Source organism: Phalangium opilio, unplaced genomic scaffold, assembly GCF_054372755.1.
Source record: "Phalangium opilio isolate 3A_F unplaced genomic scaffold, DU_Popi_V2 ptg000032l_1, whole genome shotgun sequence".
Classification (NCBI taxonomy): domain Eukaryota; kingdom Metazoa; phylum Arthropoda; class Arachnida; order Opiliones; family Phalangiidae; genus Phalangium; species Phalangium opilio.
Window position 1 is genome coordinate 7011091 of NW_028324159.1, and position 8265 is coordinate 7019355.

An 8265-nucleotide genomic window follows, 5' to 3' on the forward strand; every position below is an offset into this window, starting at 1 on the left:
AAATCATTCCGTGTTAACTAAGAGTGTGTCAAGAAGAGGAGTAGATAGCTCGTCTGAGAGCTCTCGCTTTATAAATTTTCCTCTCCAATATGCACGCGCATATTCTCTGCCTCCAGCTATTAGAATTAAACTCTTTGTTACTAAGAAAATCTACGAAAAGAATATTTGGATTGTTTACCGAAACCAGAGGTGAACAAAGAGTTTCGTGGGCCTTCCATCTCTGCTTCTCTCTCCCCTACTACTTCTTTCGTAGCCTGGTTCTTCCATGGTGTAGCGCACGATATTATCTGAGCGAGGGGGCCGTCATTACTAATGAGAGCGTACGAGATTTGAAATCTTTCTCGATTTTGATGATTTCAAAGATTTAAGAATGATTTGACTGGTTTGCTGATTTGGAGCCGATTTGATTGATTTGAAAGTGATTTTCACGATTTACGATGATTTCGATTCGATTTATGTGATTTGAAGGATTTGGAAATGATTGGAACGATTTGTACGATTTGAATGACTGGTGACTTAACGAGGATTTGAATGATTTGTCGAGGATTCGAATTATTTGGTGCGATTTGAAATGTTTTGTGTGCTATGAATGATTTGGTGCGATTTGAGTGATTTGGCGTTGATTTGATAGTGATTTTAATGATTTGATTGATTTGATTATATCTTGATTTGACTGCTTTGTATAGTGATTTACGATTGATTTCACTGATTTGAATGATTTACTAGCGATTTTACTGATTTTCCAGATTTGGGAAGTGACATATGTGCTTTGAATGATTTAAAAACCCTGGTGTACGAGATTTGAAGGAGCGACGGCCCCATCGCCTGGGAGACTATTGAGTCTATTTTCAGTCTCTTATCGACGGTAGATCTTGGCCCGCCCTACTGTCCGTACAGCATTTCACTACTAGAAGAATACCCTCCACCCCGCACTAGGCTCTATGGTGAGGAAAGGGGTACATTTTATTTTTTTATCATTTTTTCGAGGTTATCAGCGAAAGCGGGAAGATTTTCTTTAGGAACCCGTGGAGTTTTATTCAAGCCAAACATCATAGGAAAAGTTCTTGCTAAAGCTATTATCACCCCCACAAAAACTGAGACCCCTGTTACGAAAATCAGTGTCATCTGGTGTTTTTTTGGTTCTACAAAAAGGTTTACTACCGCCTTAAGGTGGAAGTCAAAGATTTTAGCTTCAAAAAGGGTCATTTTTGTGTCAGTAATTTAAGTGAATCGTTTAGCATAGAGCTTTACCGTTTTTTTATAAATTACTTTGAAATCTTTTCTACCAGTGGAACTTCAAAGAAAAAATGTTGCATTATTTAAAAATTAGTTACAAACATTTATTTCAAATAGTATTATTCTATGTAGTTTGTCGATACCTCTCATCAACCCGTAAAGCTGTTTCTTCCAAATAAATTGCATTGGATAGCTAATCTAAATATCTATCCACAGAGTTTGTAGAAATATTTAATCCTAAGTGGTTGTTGATTAATCTTAAATAAACCCAAAATAGCGATAGTTCGGCTAAAGTCCAGAAGATGTCTCTACCCTAAAGGTTTTTTCTCTATTCCCTATCTCCATTCGGTTCTTCGAAACCCTAAGAAAGGGCTTGTCTAATCCTTTGAAACCCCTTTTATCATAAAGGAAGGAAGGTGCAATACCTTTCTTTCTTTATACTCTTATCACCTCGAACATCGCTGACGGATGCCCTTAACTCTGTCCACTATCAATTTGAGCTGACGCAAAAATATGGTGAAACGTGTAAAAATTGCACCATAACGCGTTAGCAGTAACGTCATTCTTGTACTGTGTACTACTATTTCAAGACGAAGATATACTCTTTCGACGAGAAAAAACCGGGGTGGGGGGTCAAAAAAGCGAGATAGAAAGCAGTCTTATACCCTGCGTTTCTCTCTTAGAATTATCAAAATGGTGTATAGACTAATTCGGTAGAACTAAAGGGGAAAGGCACGGAGGTAAATCTTTGCCTTCCATCTCATTTTTGGCGCCTGTGCTGTAGTGTTTTTGTATCAACTCCCTTGTACTGCCGATACCAAAGCCGATACTGAGGGTTCCCTACCCCTATTTTTTACGTCAAAAAGGTGAAATCACGAAATTTTCCCTGGGGAGTTTTAGGGAAATTTTTCAGGTATTTGAATGTTTTAGCAGCGTACAACGCGATAATTTTGAAACGTTTGTTTCGTGGCTGTACTTTTATGGCATAGTGAATAGTTTAGTTTTGTATTTGTTGAGGGTAATGGGTAGTAGTAGAGGTAGAAAGATTTGTCGCAAAAACCGTAAGCTCGCTTTTACTTCTAATTTACAACAACAGTCCCAAACGTAAGAATATTTTGACTAGAGATGTTTCCGAAAAAAGCGGTTCAGGAATGCTTTTCTAATTGTAATATGGTAACAGAAGGGAATGTGGAGCTATAGTTTACGAAATAATTTTGGGAACACTAAGGTGAAAGCCTAAAACACCTGTCAAAGCTACAAAAAGATAACGTAGTTCACTCTAAATGGTCACTAAAGAAATGGGTTGTGTCAAGTAAATTTCCAAAAAAAAAGTAGGTGGGTAAGCTTTAAAAGAGCTACAATGAAGAGTAGATTATTAGAATCGTACTTACTGAAGAATCATAGTGAGACAACCAAAAATTCTATAGGCTCACGATTTTTTAGAATCCATATTTTGATGTAAAAAGGAACAGTTGCGAAGGTCACAAAATACCATTCTGGTTTTTAAAACGAAAACTACATAATGTGAGGAAGCTCTCCGACTTTAGGATACCCCTGGCAGTGCTAAAATGATGAATTTTAACCCCAAATTTGCAGTAATTAGCTCCTCGATGTTTGATAGTTAAATGAAATTTGAATGACTAGCTCCTTGTACTTCTAGTTATGAACTTCTAATACTGAGCAAAGAAAACGGGTTTATCTGGAGAGCTTTCTTTCGTCCTTTTATAATCCTCAACGCGCCGAGCGAAACCCTGTGTTGAAGTGTCTCGGCTGGTCCGGCGGCTCCCGCCAAGGTTGCCAGTTCTGTATTGTTATCCCTTGTCAATCACGGCTAAGGATGGTAAATTTCAGTTGTTTCGCGCGTAGAATTCAAACATAAATATATTCTGGCAACACCGTCAAGAGACGAGTTTCAACGCCATCTAGAATTTTTTCCCGAAACACAAAATTATTTACTTCCGCCTTAAAAGATAATGGTTCAAATGAAGAGTTGACTTGTTTATAGCTCAATAATATCCTTAAGAAATATCCCTTTTGACATTCCCAGACTTCTTGTAGATGTGATGTTGAAAGTTTGGGTGTTTCCTTTTAAGTCATGATGTAAAATAATATAAAAACGTCTTGGTTTGGACCAAGGCCGAAAAAACAAACGATATGTGTGAGGTTTATCAATTGACTGAAGTTCAGATATTGAAATTATTTTCTAGTTATTTTTATCCACTCAATCCTTAATCAATATTTAATTCAATCAACTGATTTTACTGTTAATCGATCTAGTCCCTCTAAATTAATTGAAAAAATTACATATCTACGCTTTTTCAAGAACAATTACATTTTCCGAAAACATTTTATCATGAAATTAATTGTTCTTGAAAAAGCGTAGATATGTAATTTTTTCAATTAATTTAGAGGGACTAGATCGATTAACAGTAAAATCAGTTGATTGAATTAAATATTGATTAAGGATTGAGTGGATAAAAATAACTAGAAAAAAATTTCAATATCTGAAACTTCAGTCAATTGATAAACCTCACACATATCGTTTGTTTTTTGGGCCTTGGTCCAAACCAAGACGTTTTTATATAATATCTGTCACTTCAGTCTTAATGTAATTAAATTTTGAATAATTATGTTTGCTTTACCGTCATACACTTGCACTCTAAAATACAGTGTGGAAAAGATCAGAGTGCCCACATTTTTCGGACATTTTATAACAAAAAAAACTCGAGATCAATTAGGAAATTAATTGTAGTGCATTTCTCAGACTCATGGCAAATTTAATTAAAGAATTCTCTGGCATCCACTAAACAAATCGTTCATGTAGCTTCAAATTATCACAAAAATGAGAATTTATAAGAAATCAACACAATAATGTTAATGAAAAATTAGTTTTTGTAAGATATCATAATCCTGCAACAAACAGGAAATTAATGTCCTTCAGCGCAAATGTTGGATGTGTCTACCTTCCTGATGTAGACATTCTTCAAGTCTACTGGCCATTGATTCGCGTATGTGGCGAAGCATTCCTGGGGTGATGTTGCCAATGGCGATTCTTTTTCTGGCTTTAAGGTCGTCGGGTGAATCTGGTTCAGTTGCGTATACCTTTCCCTTGACATAGCCCCAGAGGAAGAAATCTAACGGAGTGAGGTCAGGAGACCTTGGAGGCCAGGGCGTTGGTCCACCCCTACCAATCCATCGGTTAGGGAACTCGTTATTATATACACTCTCTTACGGGTACGGCGAAGTGCGGTGGCGCGCCATCCTGTTGGAACCACATATCCCTCACTACTGCCAAGGGTAAATCATTAATGGCATCATTAAATTCTTGACGCAAAAACTCCAAGTAACGTTGCCCGGTGATGTTCTCGTCAAAAAAGAATGGCTTAATGATTCTGTCGCCAATGATGCCAACCCACACATTGGTTTTCTAAAGCACCTGATGGTAATGCTCCCGAAGCCAGTGAGGATTTTGCTGCGACCAATAGTGAAGGTTATGTCGGTTGACTGTTCCATCTCGATGGAATGTAGCTTCGTCAGAGAACAAAACCTTGCTAAGGAAACCTGGCATTTCTTCATCGAGGAACCGCATTGCCATACAAAAGTCCTGACGCCTAAGATAGTCATCCCCTGTTTACGCTTGGTGTAGGTGAATTCGGTAAGGATGGAATCGGTTCCGATGCAAAATCGACAGAACTGTACGATGGCTAATGCCACACTCGTCTCCTACCGCTCTACTGCTGGTGTGAGGGTTGGCTTCGAACCTTGCCACAATGTCCATGTCTCGGGCTTCGTTTCCAACTATCAGGTCAACCCTACGTTGACGTTGTTGAACCGTAAAGCTACGTTCCTAGCTACCTAACCTAGTAGGTTAGCTTCTAGCTTACCAAAAGTCCTTCGAGCAGGTGGCCTTCGGTTCGGAAAGCGTTCGGTGTACAAAATAAATGCCTGGCGAGAATTTCCTCGGCATTCACCCATAACGTAAATCATATCACGATTAGTAAAAAGTACCAAGCTAATTTAATTCGTAGGTGGGGCACACTTCCGGAGTCAACTACCGTGAGATAACCTCGTATTTACGGCCTAGAGGTCACAAACCCAAAAAATAACCCTTAATGCACATTGGCCCCTGTTAACAGCCGCGATAGTTCTGCCCTCCATGGCAGTAGGTGTTTTTTTGTTGTCGTTAGAAGGACATTAATTTCCTGTTTGTTGCATGATTAATCTTTCAACAATTATGATAAAAACTAATTTTTCATTAACATTATTGTATTGATTTATTATTTGTAACTACATGAACGATTTACCGAATTCACCTACACCAAGCGTTAACAGGGGATGAGTATCTTAGGCGTCAGGACCTTTGTATGGTAATGCGGTTCCTCGATGAAGAAATGCCAGGTTTCTCTGACGAAGCTACATTCCATCGAGATGGAACAGTCAACCGACATAACTTTCACTATTGGTCGCAGCAAAATCCTCACTGGCTTCGGGAGTATTACCATCAGGTGCGTTGGAAAACCAATGTGTGGGTTGGCATCACTAGCGGAAGAATCATTGGGCCATTCTCTTTTGACGAGAACATCACCGGGCAACGTTACTTGGAGTTTTTGCGTCAAGAATTTACTGATGCCATTATTGATTTACCATTGGCAGTAGTGAGGGGTATGTGAGTCCAACAGGGTGGCATGCCACCGCACTTTGCCGTACCCGTAAGAGAGTGGCTGAATAACGAGTTCCTTAACCGATGGATTGGTAGGGGTGGACCAACGCCCTGGCCTCCAAGGTCTCCTAACCTAACTCCGTTAGATTTCTTCCTCTGGGGCTATGTCAAGGGAAAGGTATACGCAACTGAAGCAGATTCACCCGACGACCTTAAAGCCAGAATGAGAATCGCCATTGCCAACATCACCTCAGGAATGCTTCGCAACGCCCGCGAATCAATGGTCAGTAGACTTGAAGAATGTCTACATCAGGAAGGTAGACACATCGAACATATGCGCTGAAGGACATTAATTTCCTGTTTGTTGCAGGATTAATCTTGCAACATTTATGATATCTTACAAAAACTAATTTTTCATTATCATTATTGTATTGATTTCTTACAAATTCTCATTTTTGTGATAATTTGAAACTACATGAACGATTTGTTTAGTGGATGCCAGAGAATTCTTTAATTAAATTGCTATGAGTCTGGAAAATGGACTACAATTAATTTCGTCATTGATCTCGAGTTTTTTTTATAAAATGTCCGAAAAATGTGGGCACTCTGATCTTTTCCACACTGTATAATGGTGCATTCAAACACCATATATGCTGTTTTTTCCAGTGCCAAAAAAGACATCATTTAGGGTGTGATTTAACCCCATTTCTATGATCAATTCACGCTATTTACTAATATTATTTGGAAGTATTAAGGAAATATTAGGCATTTAAGCACCATTTACAGTGGCTTTTAGCATCTTTTATTGACAATCTGTTGAACTTCTAATATTACTTAGTTTAATGGTTTTAAAAGTAGGGAAAAAGTATGCTACCTATGTCACATTATTAAACCAAGTGAAGTGAAATAATTGTTAAATATTTATTATAACCACTACACCACAGACACGTGGTAAGTCTTAGTTTTCCAAGAGATCTAACTAATTATTATGTCCAATCACGATGGTTAAAACATGTATCTACCTGGGCTCGAACCTGGGACTTTCCGTGTGTGAAGCGGACGTGATAACCACTACACCATAGATACGTGGTAATACTGAGTTTTCCAAGAGATCTAGCTAATTCAAGCGCCCAATCACGATGGTCAAAACAAGTATCTACCAGGGCTTGAACCTGGGACCTTCCGCGTGTGAAGCGGACGTGATAACCACTGCACCATAGATAAGTGGTAGCACAGAGTTTTCCAAGAGATCTAGCTAATTCTTATGTCCAATCACGATGGTCAATACATGTATCTACCAGGGTTCGAACCTGGGACCTTCCGCGTGTGAAGCGGACGTGATAACCACCACACTACAGATACGTAATAACACTGAGTTTTCCAAGAGATCTAGCTAATTATTGTCCAATCACGATGGTCAAAGCCGTACTTCTGTAATTAACTAAAATTAACATATTTAGACTTAATTGTTTTGATCAAACTGGCTGATAGCACACCCTGAATACTTAATTGTTAATTTAAGATAATTCCGAAAAGTATCTTCGCTGTAGTTTTTAAGTTATCGGTGGGGAAAAATCACGAAAAACCCATGTTAATCTCCATAGGAAATTAGCAAAAGCGGGTGAATATTACTTTAACGTTAAAAAACGGTATCAAGTCATATCTACAAGGGCCTAGATACACTTTTCAAGTAAAGGGAGAATGAAAAGGTCTGACACATTTTGATAATAGGAAAAATATTTTATATTTTAAAATTTAATATTTGAAAAAAAAGCTTTTTATAATATTTGCAAAAAAAAAGAAATTTATCATTGAAAAATAAATTGCATAAAAATTATATTTCAAATAAAAAACAATTAAAATAATCAAGTCTTAATGGCGGTCCTGTAAGAAAATAATTTAAAATTAGAATCATGACCTGCGGGAAATTCTGTAACTTTTTAGCTAGTTATTGCAGATATTAACATACGATGTTTTGGCAGCGAGAGATATACATAGATGAATATAAATTTGTTTAACACATGAGATGGACAGAAACCCTTCAGAACATAGTTATCAATCACGATAACTCGCTAAGAAACTTACAGTATTTCTTCCCCCATCCCATCCAAAGGGTGGTAGAACCAAAGTACACTGGGCTATGTGCCCAATATAGAGTGGAAAATGTTCTATGAAAGTTTTGCCACTGTATTTATTTATTTATTTATTAATTTAAGTGGTCATCCGTCAACGACTTTTATTCTGACCTGGATGGCAAAATGTCAAAGAACATTTATGACTGAAAAATTCCCCATAAACACACCCATTGTACTTCGGTCTTACTACTCTATTTGGAAATAATACATTACTTAAATTTCGAGCTAGTTCTC

At 37.7% G+C, this 8265-nt stretch overlaps 3 non-coding genes across 3 annotated transcripts; all 3 read right to left on the reverse strand.

The window, feature by feature from the left end:
- Positions 1 to 6909: 6909 nt before the first annotated feature.
- TRNAV-CAC (transfer RNA valine (anticodon CAC)) lies at positions 6910 to 6982 on the reverse strand. Its single transcript has one exon. It is a non-coding gene; the product is annotated as a tRNA-Val (tRNA).
- Positions 6983 to 7047: 65 nt separating this feature from the next.
- On the reverse strand, positions 7048 to 7120 carry TRNAV-CAC (transfer RNA valine (anticodon CAC)). Its single transcript has one exon. It is a non-coding gene; the product is annotated as a tRNA-Val (tRNA).
- Positions 7121 to 7185: 65 nt separating this feature from the next.
- TRNAV-CAC (transfer RNA valine (anticodon CAC)) lies at positions 7186 to 7258 on the reverse strand. The gene has a single exon. It is a non-coding gene; the product is annotated as a tRNA-Val (tRNA).
- Between the last annotated feature and the right edge of the window lie 1007 nt (positions 7259 to 8265).